Source organism: Podarcis gaigeae, assembly GCF_964106915.1.
Source record: "Podarcis gaigeae genome assembly, chromosome: W".
Classification (NCBI taxonomy): Eukaryota; Metazoa; Chordata; class Lepidosauria; order Squamata; family Lacertidae; genus Podarcis; species Podarcis gaigeae.
In genome coordinates, this window is record NC_139695.1 from 3,227,458 (window position 1) to 3,242,073 (window position 14,616).

Genomic DNA, 14,616 nt, shown 5'->3' on the forward strand with positions numbered 1-14,616 from the left:
TTTCCAGGGGAAGGAGGGGAAAGATGGAGTGTACCGGCCGCGGAACATTTCGTGGAAGAAATGGAAGCCATACATCAACAGCTCAAGATGAATTTGGATAGGGCCAAGGAAGAATACAAGAAGCAGGCAGATAGGAGCAGAAGGGAAGGCGAGACCATAAGGGTGGGGGACCAGGTGTGGTTGTCAACAAAAGGGTTGCCCTTCAAGGGCGGGTGCAAGAAATTGAGACCGAAGCGACTGGGACCCTTCGAAGTTATACAACAGGTCAATCCGGTGGCCTTCAAACTCAGGTTGCCAGACAACATGAAACTGCATCCAGTATTCCATAGGTCATTACTGTCACCGTACCGGGAGGGGCGGGAATCTTTGGGACGTGAAGGTGAGGTTCCCGCGGCACCGGAAGTAGAAGAGAGGGAAAGCAGTAGTCATGTAGCAGAAATACTCGACTCTCGGTGGAAGGGTAAACAGGTGGAGTACTTAGTGGCATGGGAAGGGGAACCAGAGTCCGAAAATACCTGGGTACCGGCAGAAACGGTTGATGATGAGATTTTAGTAGGAACGTTTCATCTCCAGTACCCAAGGAAGCCTCAGCCCTTGGCTAGGTTCTGGGAGGAACACTTCAGCACCACTGACGAAGAAGGGGAGTTCGAGGGGTTCCCAGAATCAGGACAAGAAGAGGAAGAAGAATCAGAGGGGGAAGAGTATTCGGGAAGAAGGGACAGTAGTAGGTGGAGGCCGGTTTTCGAGTCATCCGAAGATGAGGAAGAGTAGTTCAGGGGGTTCCCAGCCTCACCACCCAGAGAAGAGGGGGAAACGGGGGGTGAGGGGGGTCCTGGAGGGGAGTGGATGTCAGGGAACTGCCATCGGAGAGTCAGGTGGTGGAAGGGCTCAAGGAGGTTAGGAGACCCTCGGATGCTGAGGAAGGAACCAGCAGGGGGAGAGAGAGAGTTCCTGCAGAAACTCAGTCGGAGGGATGGCTCCAAGATACTTCCAGTGAGAACAGCGGAGAGGTTTCAGGACCTCCGCTGGGGACGCCCACTCCACGCAGGAAACTGTCACGCAGAGATTCCAAAAGGAGGGTTTCCGTTAAGGAACTCCTATGTTGGCGTAAATTCCGGAAGTGCCCACTGGCGGATTCTGCCAGCGATTGAGGTAGCCATGCACCCATGGCTCCGCGGACGGGGAGAGTTTAGAAACTGATTGCAGGAGTTAAGAACTCAGCCATTTACGCACAAGCAGCCCCTTAACCCATCACACAAAATTACAGGAGATCCTGAAAGAGATAGTTATATCAAGTACAATATACAAAACTGATCAATCAGGAAATTGAATGGAAGATCAAACAGATGAGACAAAAGACATTTGAATCGGCAAATAAATGTGGGAAATTGCTGGCTTGGCAAATGAAAAAAAGACAAAAGCTTAATACTACCACCAATTTGGAAGTGGAGGGAAAGAATATACAGAATCCAGTGGAGATTAGGAAGTGCTTTCAGAGGTATTTTAAACATCTATATACACAGGAGACCCAGAAAGAAATGGACATTGACCGATTTTTGAAAACAAATGGATTACAAAAAATCTCTCAAGAAAATAAGCTAATACTGAATTATAAAATCACAGACCAGGAGGTTGAAGGAGCCATTCAGAACATGCAATTGGGCAAATCCCCAGGGCCGGACGGCTTGACCTCAAGATATTACAGATCCTTGAAAGAATGGTTAGTACGGCCTTTAAAGGATGTTTGCAATGAAATACTGGAAGGGGAAAAAGCACCAGAGTCGTGGAAGGAAGCATATATTACACTTATACCGAAAACAGAGTCTGAGAAGACACAGCTTAAGAACTACCGGCCTATATCATTGCTCAATGTGGATTACAAAATTTTTGCTGATATTATGGCTAAAAGGTTAAGAAAGATACTGGTAGAAGAAATCCATAAAGATCAAGTGGGCTTTCTCCCGGGGAGACACTTGTCTGACAATACAAGGAATATAATTAACATTTTAGAAAAATTATAAGTGAAGATCAACACAAAAGCAGTTTTGATATTTGTGGATGCGGAGAAAGCCTTTGACAATATTTCTTGGAGTTTTATGAAGAAAAATTTACAGGGAATGGGGGTAGGCCAAGGTTTTGAAAACGGTATAGGTACAATTTATTCAGAACAAAAAGCCAAACTGATTGTGAATAACGTAGTTACAGAAGAGTTTAAGACTGAGAAAGGAACACGACAGGGGTGCCCAATCTCTCCATTGCTTTTTATATCAGTCCTGGAGGTTTTGCTAAATATGATTAGAAAGGACCAATTGGTTAAAGGCATACAAGTCGGAGCTAAACAGTACAAATTGAAAGCATTTGTGGATGATTTGGTATTGACATTACAGAAGCCAGAATCTAGTACTAAAAGAGTATTGGAATTGATTCAAGAATTTGGTCAGGTAGCAGGTTTCAAGTTGAATAAGTTGAAAACTAAGGTTTTAGAGAAAAATCTAACACCGATTGAGAGAGAGAGGTTTCAGAAAGAGACAGGATTAACATTGGTTAAGAAAGTGAAATACCTTGGGGTTAACATGACTGCTAAGAATGTGAACCTATTTAAAGATAATTATGAAAAATGTTGGACGGAAGTGAAAAAGGACTTAGAAATATGGTCAAATTTGAAGTTTTCATTGCTAGGCTGAATTGCAGCGATAAAGATGAATGTATTGCCAAGGCCAAGGATGTTGTTTTTGTTTCAAACATTGCAAATTTTGGACAAAATGGAATGTTTCAAGAAGTGGCAGAAAGATAGTTCTAGATTTGTCTGGCAGGGCAAGAAGCCCTGAATAAAATTTAAAATACTAACTGATGCTAAAGAAAGGGGTGGTTTTGCCCTGCCAGACCTTAAGCTTTATTATGAGTCAGCCGCATTTTGTTGGCTGAAGGAATGGCTACTTCTTGAAAACACTGATGTATTGGATTTGGAAGGGTTCAATAATGTATTTGGTTGGCATGCATACTTGTGGTATGATAAGGTCAAAGCACATAAAACGTTTAAAAACCATATTGTCAGGAAAGCACTGTTTAATGTCTGGATAAGATACAAGGATTTGCTTGAAAACAAAACTCCAAGGTGGTTGTCACCAATAGAAGCAAAGGCTCTGAAAAAGCTCAATATGGAGGCCAATTGGCCGAAATATTGGGAGATATTGGAACAAGAAGGAGACAGATTAAAGCTGCAGAGTTTTGAAAAATTAAAAAACAAAGTATGGGATTGGCTTCATTATTATCAAATAATGGAGGTTTATAATTTGGATAAGAAAATTGGGTTTCAGGTGGAGAAATCAAAATTGGAAACAGAATTGTTAGATCCTAAAACTAAGAATTTGTCAAGAATGTATAACTTGCTGTTGAAATGGAATACTCAGGATGAAACGGTGAAATCAGCTATGATTAAATGGGCTCAAGACGTTGGACATAATATTATGATAGCTGACTGGGAACAGTTATGGACCACAAGTGTCAAGTTTACGGCATGTAATGCCTTAAGAGAGAATATAATGAAAATGATATACAGGTGGTACTTAACACCAGTCAAGCTTGCAAAAATCTATCATTTGCCCGATAATAAATGTTGGAAATGTAAAGAGACTGAAGGTACATTCTTTCACCTTTGGAGTTTTATGAAGGATTAAGACTTTCTAGGCGATGATCTACAATGAAATGAAAAAGGTATTTAAATATACCTTTCAGAAGAAACCAGAGGCCTTTCTCCTGGGCATGGTCTGCCAATTGGTGCCAAAGAAGGATAGAACTTTCTTTATGTATGCTACAACAGCAGCAAGAATACTTATTGCAAAGTACTGGAAGACACAAGATTTACCCACCCGGGAAGAATGGCAGATGAAAGTGATGGACTATATGGAACTGGCGGAGATGACTGGCAGAATCCGAGACCAAGGTGAAGAGTTGGTGGAAGAAGATTGGAGAAAATTTAAAGTTTATCTACAGAAAGATTGTAAAATTCAGGAATGTTAGAAGGATGTTGGTATTAGCAGAAATGAAACAAAAGATTAGGTAAAAATTGATTTTTTTAACTGTTGAAAGACGAGAATGTAAAATTATACTACACTAGGATAAACTATTAGGATAAAAACCAAGCTGGAAAGGATTTGCTGGAATATTTAATTGAACTAGAATACAGAAAAGGGAGGTGTGAGGAGGTCAGGGAAATAAGTAAATGAAAGATAAGACATGGAAAGAGGGAAATGTTTTTAATTGCTTTTATTTTTCTGTATTTTGTATTCTTTGTTTTTTTTGTTTTTTTCCTTTTTTCCCCTCGTTTTTTCTTTCTCATTTTTGTAACTTTTTTGAAACTTTAATAAATATTATTAAAAAAACACCAAACGCCACATAGTCTGTTAGCAAAGGAGAGTCTTGCCGGAGCAGTGGCAAAGCCCACTTGGCCGCCTGGTCCTTTAACAAACTGATCAAAAAGTGCACCTTGGTGCGGTCGTCAGGGACGTTCCGGGCTCGCCCCTGAATATACAACTTGGCCTGGGCGAGGATCATGGGAAGCTGGCCGGGGCCCCATCAAATTTCCCTGGCAAGGCCACTGGGTACTTGCCTGGAGCTGGGGCATCAGCCACAGGAGCCGGTAGGGCGTCCAACCGCTGCTGAAGTGCCGTAACCGCATCGCTGAGCTGCTGCACGGTGTGAGTCAAGGCCTGGTTCTCCTGGGCCAATGCCACCAGCGCAGCTGCCTGGTCGGCCATGGCTTCTGGCTTTTCCCGAACGCACCCCAACGAAGGGGGAGTGCGGGTGTGGCGGGAGCAAACTGTGCAGGTCCAGGGGGGAGGTTACCGTGGGGCGAGGTCCAGGACCTGAGTTGAGGGTCGGCAGACAGTCCTCCTCAGGCGAAGCGGGCGTCCACAGCGGAAAGCCGGGCAAGGACAGGAACTCTGGGGGAAACAGGACTGGATGCTGGCCGAAACAGCTTATCAACGACGTTGCTCCCGCAACCTGGGACCGGGCTGACTGGCCTTTATCTTCTCTGAGGCCAGGGGCGGTCCCGGCCCCCAGGAGACCCGCCTCTCCTGGCCTTAAGGCGAGCACTCCTCCTGGGAGAAACCAGTTCCCTCCGCCTCTCTGCCCTGAGCCTCTGCAGTTCAGGAGAGGCTGAAGGGTTACTGGGCCCAGGGGGAGACTCACCTGTAGGCACTGAGTCCTCAACCACCTCTGGAGCCAGAGTGGATTCACCTGGTGCCTGCTCCTGAGGATCCGGCACAGGTGCAGGCGCTTCAGAATCAAGGCCCTGCCCCAGTTCAGCCGGCCCTGGAGGCGGGGACTCCTGTGCAGGCTGGGATTCCTCCGGTTCAGCCTCTGAATCGGATTCCCAGGCCATCATAGCCTGCCTTGTAGAATTTTAAGCATAACCTTGCTAGCGTGTGAAATGAGTGCAATTGTGTGGTAGTTAGAGCATTCTTTGACACTTCCCTTCTTGGGGATTGGAATGTAGACTGATCTTCTCCAATCCTCTGGCCACTGCTGAGTTTTCCAAATTTGCTGGCATATTGAGTGTAGCACCTTAAAAGCATCATCTTTTAAAATTTTTAATAGTTCAGCTGGAATATCATCACTTCCACTGGCCTTGTTATTAGTAGTGCTTTCTAAGGCCCATTTGAGTTCACTCTCCAGGATGTCTGGCTCAAGGTCAGCAACCTGGGGTATACGAGACATCCATTTTTTTTGGTATAGTTCCTCTGTGTATTCTTGCCACCTCTTCTTGATGTCTTCTGCTTCTGTTAGATCCTTTCCACTTTTGTCTTTTATTATGTTACAGATATGTTACAGTAGCTGCTTTGCTACAAAGGAATTTCAGAAATAGAAGCTGCTGAATTGCAACTTATTACCAAACTTAAAACCATGGATGATAATAATAATAATAATAATAATAATAATAATAATAATAATAATTTATTATTTATACCCCACCCATCTGGCTGAGTTTCCCCAGCCACTCGGGGCGGCTCCCAATCAGTGTTAAAAACAGTACAGCATTACATATTAAAAACTTCCCTGAACAGGGCTGCCTTAAAATGTCTTCTGAATGTCAGGTAATTCTTTATCTCTTTGACATCTGATGGGCGGGCGTTCCACAGGGCGGGTGCCACTACCGAGAAGGCCCTCTGTCTGGTTCCCTGTAGCCTCACTTCTCGCAATGAGGGAACCGCCAGAAGGCCCTCGGCGCTGGATCTCAGTGTCCGGGCTGAACGATGGGGGTGGAGACGCTCCTTCAGGTATACAGGACCGAGGCCGTTTAGGGCTTTAAAGGTCAACACCAACACTTTGAATCGTGCTCGGAAACGTACTGTGAGCCAATGCAGATCTCTCAGAACCGGTGTTATGTGGTCCCGGCGGCCACTCCCAGTCACCAGTCTAGCTGCCGCATTCTGGATTAATTGCAGTTTCCGGGTCACCTTCAAAGGTAGCCCCACGTAGAGCGCGTCGCAGTAGTCCAAGCGTGAGATAACTAGAGCATGCACCACTCTGGCGAGACAGTCCGCGGGGAGGTAGGGTCTTAGCCTGCGTACCAGGTGGAGCTGGTAGACAGCTGCCCTGGACACAGAGTTAACCTGCGCCTCCATGGACAGCTGTGAGTCCAAAATGACTCCCAGGCTGCGCACCTGGTCCTTCAGGGGCACAGTTACCCCATTCAGGACCAGGGAATCCTCCACACCAGCCTGCCTCCTGTCCCCCAAAAACAGTACTTCTGTCTTGTCAGGATTCAACCTCAATCTGTTAGCCGCCATCCAACCTCCAACCGCCTCCAGGCACTCACACAGGACCTTCACCGCCGTCACTGGTTCTGATTTAAAGGAGAGGTAGAGCTGGGTGTCATCTGCATACTGATGAACACCCAGTCCAAACCCCCTGATGATCTCTCCCAGCGGCTTCATATAGATATTAAAAGGCATGGGAGAGAGGACAGAACCCTGAGGCACTCCACAAGTGAGAGCCCAGGGGTCTGAACACTCACCCCCCACCACCACTTTCTGGACACGGCCCAGGAGGAAGGAGCGGAACCACTGTATGACAGTGCCCCCAGCTCCCAGCCCCTCTAGACGGTCCAGAAGGATGTTATGGTCGATGGTGTCAAAGGCCGCTGAGAGATTCAGCAGAACTAGGAAACAGCTCTCACCTTTGTCCCTAGCCCGCCGGAGATCATCAACCAGCGCGACCAAGGCAGTTTCAGTCCCATGGTGAGGCCTGAATCCCGATTGGAAGGGATCCAAATGGTCCGTTTCCTCCAGGCGTGCTTGGAGTTGTTCAGCAACCACCCGCTCAATCACCTTGCCCAAGAATGGCAGATTTGAGACTGGGCGATAGTTGGCCAAATTGGCTGGGTATAAAGATGTTTTTTTAAGAAGCGGTTTGATGACCGCCTCTTTCAGCGGGTCTGGGAAGGCTCCGTCACAGAGGGAAGCATTCACCACCCCGCAGAGCCCATCACCCAGCCCTTCCCGGCTCGCTTTTAGCAGCCAGGATGGGCAAGGATCAAGGAGACAGGTGGTCGGTTTCACTCGTCCAAGCAGCCTGTCCACATGGAGAGACCTGGTCTGAACAAAGACATTGGATTCTTATCTCATTATACATGACAAAGCCATTTTTCACCTTCTCACCCCTTGCTTTTTCCTGTAAGACCTATTGCAGTCGTTAAGAGTCGTCAACAGGCTCATCACAGCTATCTGCCAATCACCCATTCCTACCATTCCTACCATCCTTCTGAGTAATACCCCTCCCCACCTTCTCACTATATAGAAGGGTCTGGTAACTTCTGTTTCAGTGTATCTGAAGAAGTGTGCATGCACACGAAAGCTCATACCAAGAACTAACTTAGTTGGTCTTTAAGGTGCTACTGGAAGGATTTTTTTTGTTTTTTCTTTTATTATGGTAATCTTTCTACGAAATGTTCCTTTCATATCTCCAATTTTCTTGAACAGATCTCTGGTTTTTCCCATTCTATTGTTTTCCTCTATTTCTTTGCATTGCTCGTTTAAGAAGGCCTTCTTGTCTCTCCTTGCTATTTTTGGAAATCTGCATTCAATTTCCTGTATCTTTCCCTATCTCCCTCGCATTTTGCTTGCCTTCTCTCCCCCGCTATTTGTAAGGCCTCGTTGGACAGCCACTTTGCTTTCTTGCATTTCCTTTTCATTGGGATGGTTTTCGTTGCTGCCTCCTGTATAATGTTACAAGCCTCCATCCATAGTTTTTCAGGCACTCTGTCCACAAAATCTAAATCCTTAAACCTGTTCCTCACTTCCACTGTGTATTCATAAGGGATTTGACTTAGATTGTATCTTACCGGCCCAGTGGTTTTTCCTACTTTCTTCAGTTTAAGCTTGAATTTTGCTATAAGAAGCTGATGATCCAAGCCAGGTCTTGTTTTTGCTGACTGTATAGAGCTTCTCCATCTTTGGCTGCAGATAATATAATCTGATTTTGATGCTGCCCATCTGGTGATGTCCATGTGTAGCGTCGTCTGTTGTGTTGTTGGAAAAGTGTGTTTGTGATGACCAACTTGTTCTCTTGACAGAACTCTATTAGCCTTTGCCCTGCTTCGTTTTGAACTCCAAGGCCAAACTTGCCAGTTGTTCCTTTTATCTCTTGACTCCCTACTTTAGCATTCCAATCCCCTATAATGAGAAGAACATCCTTCTTTGGTGTCATTTCTACAAGGTGTTGTAAGTCTTCATAGAATTGCTCAATTTCAGTTTCTTCAGCACCAGTGGTTGGTGCATAAACTTGGATTACTGTGATGTTAAAAGGTCTGCCTTGGATTCGTATCAAGATCATGCTATTATTTTTGAGATTGCATCCCAGTACAGCTTTCGCCACTCTTTTGTTGACTATGAGGGCCACTCCATTTCTTTTACGGGATTCTTGCCCACAGTAGTAGATATGATGGTCATCCGAACTGAATTTACCCATTCCCGTCCATTTTAGTTCACTGATGCCCAGGATGTCAATATTTATTCTTGCCATCTCATTTTTGACCACATCCAACTTACCCAGGTTCATGGTTCTTACATTCCAGGTTCCTATGCAATATTTTTCTTTACAGCATTGGACTTTCCTTTCACTTCCAGGCATATCCGCAACTGAGCGTCCTTTCGGCTTTGGCCCAGCCGCTTCATCAGCTCTGAATCTACTTTTACTTGTCCTCCGCTCTTCCTCAGTAGCATGTTGGACGCCTTCCGACCTGAGGGGCTCATCTTCCAGCGTCATAACTTTCATATGCCTGTTGTCTTTGTCCATGGAGTTTTCTTGGCAGGGATACTGGAGTGGCTTGCTGGTTCCTGCTCCAGGTGGATCACATTTGGTCAAAACTCTCCACTATGACCTGTCCATCTTGGGTGGCCCTGCACGGCATAGCTCATAGCTTCTCTGAGTTATTCAAGCCCCTTCGCCACGGGAAGGCAGTGATCCATGAAGGGGGCTGAAAATAGTAAAGCCATCCAAAAGAAAATTAGAACCCCAGACTACACATCAGGGTCGATGATTGTGCTAAAATGATACTGCATGAAGCAGAAAACTTCCTTACTCTTGATGAGCGCCCGCCCCAACAGAGCATTGGATGGGGAACCAGTGGCCCTCCAGATATTGTTGGAGTCTAACTCTCATCTGCCACAGCCAGTATGGCCAGTGGCCAGGAAAGATAGGAGTTAATTGAATTACAAGTTCTTCAGGCAATTAAAGGAATGGGTCAGAGGATGTAAAGTACACCTGTTGCAGTGGAAATTGATCTGATGAGATGTGCAAGGGCCTGTTGGCTCATTCTAAGCATTCCATCCCCAGGGCTTTCCCTTCACTGTTGAGCTGGAATAGAGTAATCACAGGTACAAGGGGAGGAGCCAAATAATTATTTCAGACAGAGAAGGATAGATGAACTGTCATTATTATGCGAGGTGAGATTCCCTAGAAGCAGTTTTCGCCAGTCAGTTTTTTCCCTATTGTCCTGCTCAAACTTCAAGATGGGCTAGGGAGGTCCTCCTGGTAATTCCATTACTTGTGTATTGCCCTGTTGTTTAGGGTTGCCATACGTCCGTAATTTTCCAGACATTCCTGGAATTCGGCCATCGGAAACAGTAGCCAGGTGGAAATTGCTGAAATGTACAGGCATCAACAGCTTTGGCCAAAACAACAACAACTTTTGTGTCTGGATTTTCAGTTTTTGAAATATGGCAACTCTACTGCTGTTACTTGCCTTGAGATGAAGGGTTTCGTGATGAAGGGTGGGATATAAATAAAAGAATAAACAAACAAATTTAAACTACTAGTACTCAGCATGAGATCTAAGATGACATTGCGATGTACTATGTTTTGTGTGTGACTTTGCCACTTGAAGCTGCTCTTATGCCAAATCTCTCCACTGTTTTTTTAAGCTTGGGGCAGATGGGAGAGAATTTGAAAATGTATTCAGGAGTTTGACAGTGGGATTTGGCCTTTGGACATGCAGATAACACATGGACTTTGCCCTGGATTGTGGCCTAGTGTTGTTTTTTAGGAGTTATACTCTGCCATCAGAGGATCATTCTGGGGCCCTTGAAAAGTGCTGGCTCAGATCTATTTTAAGACTTGTGCCTTTACAACTAGAGCTCTTATTTTGGAAAGAACAAGACGCTGGTACATGGGGGATGAGATGATACTCGGGAGGGGAGCACAGACAAATGTGGTTTGCATCAAATAGTTTGTGCCTAAAGCGAGCATTTGTTGCATCCTACTCTCCCCTTAGAATTTATCCCATCATTTGCCAAGATATGCAGGGTGTCATTTTTTAGGGGAGATTTATTTGGTTTCTATCACTTTCTCTTCCAGTTTTATCATTAGTAAAAAAAAATTAAAAATAGGGGTAAGTGATGCTGATAATTAATTTTTTTTTAAAAAAAAAACTCACTTCCGGAGGCGGCGCCATCGGTAATGGCGGATTCCCTCTGAAAACGGAGGGAGAAGCCCCGCAGAAATCGGGTCCACCGCTGCAGCGAAGCGGGGGACCCTTTAAAAAACCACAGGCGGAAGAAGCCTGTGGCCGTGGGACTCGGCGGGCACGTTTTTGTGCCCCCCCGAACTGTCAAAGAAGCTCTGTAAAGAGCTTCGGAGCGGGACGGGGGCTGGCGCTGTGCTGAGAGTCGATCGCTACTTCTGCGGAGCGAAGCTGCATAGCAGTTACCGGAGAGCGCCGACCTTTTTCCTGTGAAACCTCGATCTGAAATATCCAACCGTGAGTAAGAATTGGAAAAAGATCGAAAAGATCAAAGAATTAAGACTTTGATTGAGACTTTGACTTTGAACTTGAACTTAGCACTTTGATCAGGACTTTGAACGTAAATTCGGACCTGAATCGGTAAGGCGCAACCAGGAAGTCCGTCTTTCCAGTCTTGTAAATAGTAAGAAAGCAAAGGTTAAAGAAACTTTGAACTGTAGAAATTGACTTTCTAAAAGTACTAAATTTCATTGTTGGACAGAATTAAGTTTTGATTTTACTGATGGAAAAAATCTGCTTTCCTAATTAGAATTATTGTGCAGTTTGATAGGTTAAAATCACAAGGGCTGGTGTCCAGCGACTTCTGGAGAGTTGCATGATACCCACCCCTGGTCTAGAATGCCACTTGATGAAGGAAAGGGAGGTAAATGTGTAACTTCCCAGAACTCAGCCCTAGTCTGCTTGGCAGTCCATCTCTAACACTTTCTAGTTGAACCCTCTCTGTTTTAGAATATTTTCAAGGTCAGGGAGTAATTGGAAGAGGAAGCTATAGAGATGAGGTTGCAAATCTTTTTTAAAAAAATAAGATTTTCGACATCATGAAGGGCGAAAATCATGGCAGTGTTGATTGTGTAGTATGCTGTGCTATACTGTAGACTGGAACATGAAAATGCATAGGACGTTTTCCAAATGGAAGCCTAGTTTTGCATAGCTGTTGCTGCAGGCTGCTAAACAGCAAGCAGTAATAAAAAGAGAACCCAAGTAAATTTTATAGACCCTCATTTCCCCCTTTTTATAAAGCTGATGGTATTGTGTCCAATGATATAAGGGTGTTTATATTTGGCTGTTCACTGTTCTTGCAGTTTATTTTTAGTATGCATCTAGCAGTGAGCAGTCTCTGGCAGTCTCTGGAGACAAAGCAGGCAGACCCCCATGTTGCAGATGGGGGAAACAGAGGAACAGTCTAATAATAATAATAATAATAATAATAATAATAATAATAATAATAATAATAATAATGATGATGTCATAATTTATTACTTATACCCTATCCATCTGGCCGGGTCTCCCCAGCCACTCTGAGCGGCTTCCAACAGGATATTAAAAACACAATAAAAGATCAAACATTAAAAACTTCCCTACCACAGGGAAACTGCTGATGGTTGTTTCTGTAACTATCATTGCCTTTTTATCCAGCACTGACAAAAAGGACACAGGGCACCTGCACGTGGATTTTGCTCAAGCCTGGGATGATTTCTACGAGTGGGAATGCAAACAGCGGATGCTGGCCTGGGAAGAGCGCCATCGCAGAAGGATGGCAGAAAAACAGTTCCACCCTCCCTCCCCACCTGCTGTTGTCCACTATTCGTATTATGAGTGCAGTATTGTTGCTGAGAAGTTAAAAGGTACATAGGGCTGTAGAATAATGCCCCAAACTGGCAGGCTGTTGCATGAGGATTGTGGCAGGTGGTTAGGAACATAGGAAGCTGTCCTGTACCCTATCAGATGAGTTATCTGTTTCTTACCCAGTACTGTAAACTCTGACTGGCTGTGGTTCTCCAGGGTCTTGGAAGAAGAAGGATCTTTCTCATCACTTCCTACCTGATCCTTTTAACTGGGGACTCTAAGGATTGCACCCAAGACATTTTGCATGCAAAGCAGATGCTCTTCCACTGAGATGTGATCCATCCCATGTAGACATACAACAGGTGAGTACATTGCAACTGTTTGTGGAGTTAATCTCATCCACCACAGCCTTTCAGAGTTTTGCCTTGCTTGGGTGGCTCATTTCATGCAGACCTATGCAAAACAGTCGTATTAATTAGACTGTTGCTTGTTATCCGAATGTCTCCAAGTGACTTAACTAATGTTTAATACATAAACGTAAATACATTATGCCATAAAAACATAACAAAAGAACCCCCATAGCAGCCACAGGAAGCTTTGGCAGAGCACTAGTAACAAAACAATATAATTTTAGCCTATCAAACATCTTACTATGTTTTTGTTTTTTAAACTCTCACACAGGGAGCGATGATTTAAATAATATTACTTGCAAAATGCACCAGTGCTTTGTACCTGAGCAGTGTTTCTCTCTTGGGTCAGATGATTCAAAGTGTTTGGAAGCGGTGCAGACACTGCTGGCCTGGCTAGAGCGTGGGGAAGTGAACAGACGGACTGCAAACAACTTCTACTCAATGATCCAGTCAGTCAACAGCCACATCTGCCGACTTACAATTGAGAAAGCAGCCCATGAAAAGGAAATGGAAGAAGCAAAGGAAAAGTTCAAGCTTGCACTCTCAGGAATTCTTGCTCAGCGTAAGTGTTTGGGGCTTGCAACCAGGATTTCAAAGTCTCACTTGATGGAAATGTACCATTTTTTGTTTTCTTTTTTTCCAGTTGAAGGTTGAACAAGAGAGAGAGACACAGATCCGGAACATACATTCCCTTTATTAGGAAACATATTTAGGTTTATTTCTTACAAATTTCTAAACCAACATGCTGGATTCGTACAAATGTCAAAGAAAACCAGAAAACAGTTTAAAAAAGGGAAAAGATAACAAACCATTTAACAGACAAAATGCTGGATATTAAAATTAATTTTAAATGAATGAAAGGTTTCCAGCTCATTAATGCTCAGTGGAAACAAGAAAATCTTACAAAGCTTCTGGAAAACTATCAAAATCTTATTCTGATAGGTTTCTGGAGAAAAAGGTTGCAATTGGGTTGAACCACAGGTACTACAGGTTACACGGAAAGGGGGAGGATGTTAGGATATTTCCGTTCCACCTTAAGAGGGAGTAGGCCGTGTGAGTCAGAGTCTGCGTATTTCCTGTTCACAGGATGTTTATGTTTGCTCTTGCTTTCGTTTCTCTCTCGGTGCCTGAACACGCTAGCAGGCGGTCATGTTTTTCTTTCTTCTGACCAACGCTGAATAAACTTGTAAATATGCTCTCCTGCTGTGCAACTTTCGCTGTGTGAATTCTGCTAATAGAGTGTGCATCAGCCCAGGAATGTGGCAATCTATTTCTGGAGCTCGTGTCGCTAATCGCTGATACTGTATCTACGGGAGGTCGATGGACGTCCGGAGTCCGGAGTCGGCGTGGAGGCAGTGATGGCCTTTGTCTCCCTGGCAGTATCCCAACAACAGGTTTCGGGCCCAGATTCACGGCACTTACAGGAGAGTAAGACTGCGACAGACTGCTGAGGTATGTGTGGAAAAGCAAAAGCAAAATAAGGCTTTTCTGTTTGCCGGCAAAAGTCTTAGATGTCTGGCAGGTCTAATTGGCCTGGGAGCCGAGCCAGAGGCTTCATGATTAATGAGCTGCCGAGATAAGAAGTCTTTGAAGGCAAAAAGGCTCACTGCTCAA

General features: G+C 44.6%; 1 pseudogene across 1 annotated transcript; it reads left to right on the forward strand.

Annotated features, from left to right (window-relative positions):
• Positions 1-12,404: 12,404 nt before the first annotated feature.
• On the forward strand, positions 12,405-13,953 carry LOC310836067 (ecto-NOX disulfide-thiol exchanger 2 pseudogene; annotated as a pseudogene). The gene is made up of 3 exons (XR_014568643.1): positions 12,405-12,651; positions 13,352-13,564; positions 13,646-13,953. The product of XR_014568643.1 is annotated as an ecto-NOX disulfide-thiol exchanger 2 pseudogene (transcript).
• Positions 13,954-14,616: the final 663 nt, after the last annotated feature.